Here is a 6,000-nt window from a genome sequence, read left to right as displayed (position 1 = left end):
AGTGAAAGTGGGAGCCAGAGTTGGAGAATTGGAGAGGCCTGCCCAATATCGATACTGGAGAACAGAGTGGAGGTCAGATGACTGGAGATTGTTTGGAGTCAAATATTATTCAGGTTTAGGAATGCATGTGGTTAGGAGAGAAAGAATCAGAAAGGGGGGTTTAGAGCTTAGGTAAAATCGTGGGGATAAGGCAACTTTTTTCATTTGCCCATTTGTTAGCAGAAGTTAGACAATTCCCTTGAAATATTGGAGTACAAGCAGCTGTTATGTGGCCAAATTTACTGGTATCTGGGGATATTTAAGGCATTTCTCAGAAGAAAACTGGGACCAAGAAAAGAAAGCTTCCATGTCCCATGACTGCAGCTGAAAGAAAAAATAAAAAATTAAAATAACAAACAGGCTCCCAGGCTCCCATCTTGGGTGTCCCCAAGGATAGGTAATCTGTGAACCAGCATAAATCATCAGCACTAGTTACCCAACCTGTTGTCATGGGAGGGGCAAGGGCTGGAGGGTATACATACCGGAGGACTCCCCAGGAGTCCAGATAACATTTAATACTTCATCAAGAGAGAATGTGTCATGCTACACAGCCAAGGACCCCCCTGGGGGTCCAGCACAAGAAATATATCTCAGGCTATAGTCATGGGAAATAGCAAGGGGTTGGAAAGGGAAAACTCACCAATCTTGGTAGCCAGTGTGTTGTGAGGAACAGTCCCAGTGACTGAGCAAATGAAAAAAGTGGAGCAGGCAGTTGTAGGTCCAATAAACCTTGCTAAGGGTCCCAGACACAGAGTGCTAGGAGAGCCTGTCTTGTCACAGCACCAATCTTGTTTTAAAAATATATAAATGGTACTTTTACCATGCAAGGAAAGGCACTGTTACCTGGCAAAAAGGTCATGAGACATGACAAAACCCAGTATCAGAGCTTTATTAGGAAGTGGGGGGATGGAAGTGAGTAACCAGGCCTGGGGGAGACACACATGTAGAAAGAGAGAGAAGGAGAAAGAGAGAGAATGGGGAAAAGAGAACAGAAAGAAGAGAGGGGAGGAGTCTGTGCCCAGTTTTTGAGGATTCCCCAGCACATGCACAGGTGTGCTTACAGAATTACAACCACGCATGCACTGATTTCATGACCATGCTGCGTGCATTTGTGCAATCACACAGCACACTGATGACATAAGATGTAAGATCCCTTGCTTAGCTATTGAACTGAGCCTGTGCGGTCATGCAGCTGGAGGAGCAGCAGAATCCTAACACAGAGTCCTGGTGTCAGATGAGGCATGGGGCAGTTTTTTCCAGTGGCCAGCATTTCCACAATCTAGGTGAAGTCATCTAGTCCCATCTATTTTCTTTGAAGACTTTAGGATTGACACTAAAAGTTGGTATTTCTGTCTATAATGGTAAGCTTTGTTATTAAACATTTTAAACATTATGTAGTAACATAGCAAGAGTTTCATGACCATCTTTAGGTACATCTGAGCTAACAAACTTTGTTTTTAGTTACTTAATTTAGGCTTAACTTTTAAAACACATACAGGAGGCTAAATAATGCTTGTCACTAACTGAATTACATAACAGCTTACAAGTTAGTAGTTTTTATAAGAGTTGGATTATATAGCTTTGTCCCTGTTAAGGTTAAGCCTTAAAAATTTAAGTTAAAGATTTAATGAAAGATCCTTTAACATCAAAATAAAGCATTAAACCATAAATGTAGTCCATAGATAGACTGGGAACTTTACAAAACCATAAATATAGTCCACAGAGAGACTGAGAAATGTACCTTTTCAGATCCTTTTATAGCACACATTACAAAATATCACTTTTTTGTATGACTCAGTTACCAAAGACAAACAGGCTAGACATATATTACTGTGAATCTGAGAAGACCATAGGAATTTATAAACATTATTCATCAAACATATATATTTACTAAACATGTGTTGTTACTTAGTTAAATTTTCTAGAAGCCTAGTGTTGATCAGTTAGCAAGGACATAAGTAGTTAGACATACATCTCTAAATCACTTTTTGTTAACATAAGCATATCTTTATAACCTTAGGAAATCATCATCATACAAAACCCCAACCTAATTCAAAATATTTTGGAGACCTGCTGGTACTTTCTTTGGTTTAAAAAGTAAATGTAATAATAAATTAAGGACTCAGTAGGACTAAAGTTTTATAGGTGCTGCCTTAGTTGGTTTTTACCATGTGGTCATCTTAAGATGGTGGTGAAGTCACATGGCACGTACCCTTTACTCTTAGTAAAGACAGCTGTCAACCATGACATTGCTATTTAAAATATCTATTTAAATAAACAAGAGCTGGATCCAAGTTACATTTATAGTAAGTTCTATTTCTTTTTTTTTATTATTATTAGAGATATTTTTCCCTTTTATTTTATTTTACAATACCATTCAGTTCTACATATCAGCCATGGATTCATTTGTTCTCCCCCCTCCTGCCCCCCCTCCCCTTCCCCCCAGCCCACCCCCCATTCCCACCTTCTCTAGGGCAAAGCCTCCCCGGAGGACTGAGATCGACCTGGTAGACTCAGTCCAGGCAGGTCCAGTCCCCTCCTCCCAGGCTGAGCCAAGCGACCCTGCATAAGCCCCAGGTTTCAAACAGCCAATTCATGCAATGAGCACAGAACCCGGTACCACTGCCTGGATGCCTCCCAAACAGATCAAGCCAATCAACTGTTTCACCTATTCAGAGGGACTGATCCAGTTGGGGGCCCCTCAGCCTTTGGTTCATAGTTCATGTGTTTCCATTCATTGGGCTATTTGTCCCTGTGCTTTATCCAACCTTGGTTTCAACAATTCTCACTCATATAAACCCTCCTCTTTCTCGATAATTAGACTCCCGGTGCTCCACCTGGGGCCTAGCTGTGGATCTCTGCATCCAGATTCCTTAGTCGTTGGATGGGGTTTCTGGCATGACTATTAGGGTGTTTGGCCATCCCATCACCAGCATAGGTCAGTTCCAGCTGTCTTTCGACCATTGCCGGAATAAGTAGTTCTATTTCTTTTTTTTGGGGGGGGGGTGGGGAGTTCGAGACAGGGTTTCTCTGTGTAGCTTTGCGCCTTTCCTGGAACTCACTTGGTAGCCCAGGCTGGTCTCGAACTCACAGAGATCTGCCTGCCTCTGCCTCCCAAGTGCTGGGATTAAAGGCATGCACCACCACCGCCCGGCTAGTTCTATTTCTTAAATGAGAGTTCAATTACATATATAATGTTGTATCAAATTAAGATTACCCAGGTATAGATTTTTAACTGTCTTTTTTATAAGTCTTAAGCCAATTTTTGTTACAGATTTTATAGACCTTTTAACCATACTCAATGAATTTATATCCTGAGATAGAGTTTACAGCATAATCTTGAGAAATTTATTCTTGAGAGGAGAGTGCAGAAAAATCACTGATTTTTAAAAGATTTTTTAAGAGTGGGAAGTAGAGAAACCTTAGAGATAAGTGACTTCTGGAAGTGTAAAGTAGAGAAAGTGTACATATAAGAGATTTGGGGATCATTTGTTTGGGCAGAAGTTATCATATGAGAAAATTTAAAATCAAGTGTTTCAAACTTTGTCATTGATCTATACTGAGGCCAAGCTGTTTGTAGTAACATAGCAAGACTGTAATAAAATCTGATTCCATGGAGGAAGAAAGAAAGGGTCACAAAACAAAACACCACCCACGGGGGTGGGAGTGTTCCTATATGCTTTAGGAGGGGGCTGAGGGAGAGCATAGTGACCCAGATGGGCTTAGAGAACCTGTTGGACTGCAGGAGACATCTGAGAGTGATTGGTGTCGCAAAGTATAGGAATTCTGCCTGAGGGAAGAGAGGAAACTTCAGGAGGGAGCTGAGAGCAGAAACTGAGGAACTGCAGGCAGAAACTGAGAGATAGTGTAGTGGCCCTGAAGGGTTTACAGAGGCTTCATGACTGCTGGCAGTTCTGGGGGAGGAGACAAGGAAAGGGTCACAGGTAGCTGCAGGAGGGGACTACAAGGGAAAGGTCCAAGAAGGAGCTGGATTGAGATGGATAAATTGTCCTTCTGACAAGAATTTCCATCCAGGGCATCCCCAAGTGGAATAAGAAACTTGTGAGAGAGGAATGTTCTGAATCATAGAGGATAGGTGTCCCTTTCATGTTATTGGTGGCCCAGAAGAGGCCCTGGTACATGCAATAATAGCAGACAAAGCAGGTGGCTCCAGAGGGACACTTATCCAATAGAGGAGAGGAGAGAACAGCTGAGGCTTTTGGGGAAAGGGAAAGGCCTTAGCCTTTGTCTTTTGTAGAAAGGTATTCCCTCATGGGCATAGATAATTACCCAGATGGGTATAGCAGGCAAAAGCTAAGAGATGCTACACAAGCACCAGGTAGGTACAGAAGGTTTAGAACCTAAGAGACATTTATGGAGTAGATGGATTGGACAAGGAGTAGCAGAAAGAGAGGGGAAGTAGCTGAAGAATCAGACTTTAGAAATTGAATTTAATTTGGTGGGTGGCAGAAGCCAGCAGAAATGAGTGATCCATACATACTTTCAGAGAGTCAAATTTGTATATTGGTTCAGAAGGGCCAAATTTTTTAAAAGGGAACTCAGGGTGCAGTATGCAGCCAGGATAACTCTATAAGAAGTAGAGACTGAGGGAGAGTGGTGGCCAGAGTTGGCTTTGCTATGTTAAATAGGCACCTCAGCCTTTTGTCCAGAGTTTGAGTGCTAACAAGGACATTCTTACCAAAATATATATTTTTTTAAAAAAGCACTTTGAAGCAACATGATTATATTGAGAGAAACAAGGGATGAAGTAAAGGTTTTTGAATGTTCCATATGAAATTTTAAAACAAATATGTAGGGGAAATTATCTGGGTTAGACAGTGGAGTTATTTCTGTTACTTTGGCAGCTTTAGATTGTGTTTGTTTAATTGGAAGAATATCTTACCTTTTATGCCTTGGGTGTGTGGGACAGGGAGTTACTTTGAGTACAATTAAACCCTTGTGTTCCAGGCATGTAAGTACTGGGTGGGGAAGGCAACTGGAACTCCACTCACAGAGAAGAGGGGAGAGAGAAAAACAGCTTTGCTCTGAGAGATGGGTGTGACTCAAGGTATTTTGCTGGCTAGAGAAACAACTTTGGGTTTGCCAATGCAATACAAATAAGATTTTCAAAATGTAATTTGGGGATGATTCAGATGTTGGGATGAGCTATTCAGAATAAGAGAACGTTGTGTTCCCTGCTCTGATGCCTGGGGGGAAAATTGTTTTTCTTTTAATCGCAAATCAATAGTAAGGGGTGGAAAGTCTCACCATTCCAGGAAAGTAAAGAATTTGGCTACTTGCTTTCGTTAAGAAATGTATTTGGCAAGAGAACTGATGGTGGGGGTGAACAATCAGTGGTTAGCCAGCATTCCTGAAGGAAGGTCTGAGAGGGGAAGTAGGCAGACAGGAAACAACCAACAGAGCTCTCTGGTCAGGGAAAGCTAGTGTTAGGATGTAGCCAATGAGAGAGAGAACATCTGATTAAAATCTAAGATTTATTTGGGCCAAGACCGGTTACCCAGAAGGATCCTCAACTAGTCATATTAGAGGGGTTGCTGGGATTGGGAAGTCAACACTGACCAGGCAGGTGAGGAGAGCATGGGAGAAAGCCAGCTCTACAGGTATCGCTTCCAGCATGTCTGGCCCAGTGCAAACAGCTGAGTCTGGCTGAGCTAATAGTAAAAGACCAGGTTCTTCCTGTAGTTTCTGTCAGATTCTATCTTACCCTAAGAAGCTGTTCTTCATCCTGGATGACATAGATGTTAGCATTTCTGGCATCTCTACCTGCCTCCAGAGTCCTACATCCATGCATGCATTACCAGTACTCAGGCAAATACCTAGACAGCCCAGAGTTATGTAGTCTGTGTGCATGCATTCTATGCACAGGCACTAAATCTCATTATTAAAGGCAAATCCCTCCCCTTTTCTCTTCCTCTTCTCTTCCTGTAGCGAGGGGCTGCG

The sequence above is a fragment of the Peromyscus maniculatus genome, chromosome 8 (genome assembly GCF_049852395.1).
Source record: "Peromyscus maniculatus bairdii isolate BWxNUB_F1_BW_parent chromosome 8, HU_Pman_BW_mat_3.1, whole genome shotgun sequence".
NCBI lineage: Eukaryota > Metazoa > Chordata > Mammalia > Rodentia > Cricetidae > Peromyscus > Peromyscus maniculatus.
Note: the sequence above shows the minus strand (reverse complement) of the source record.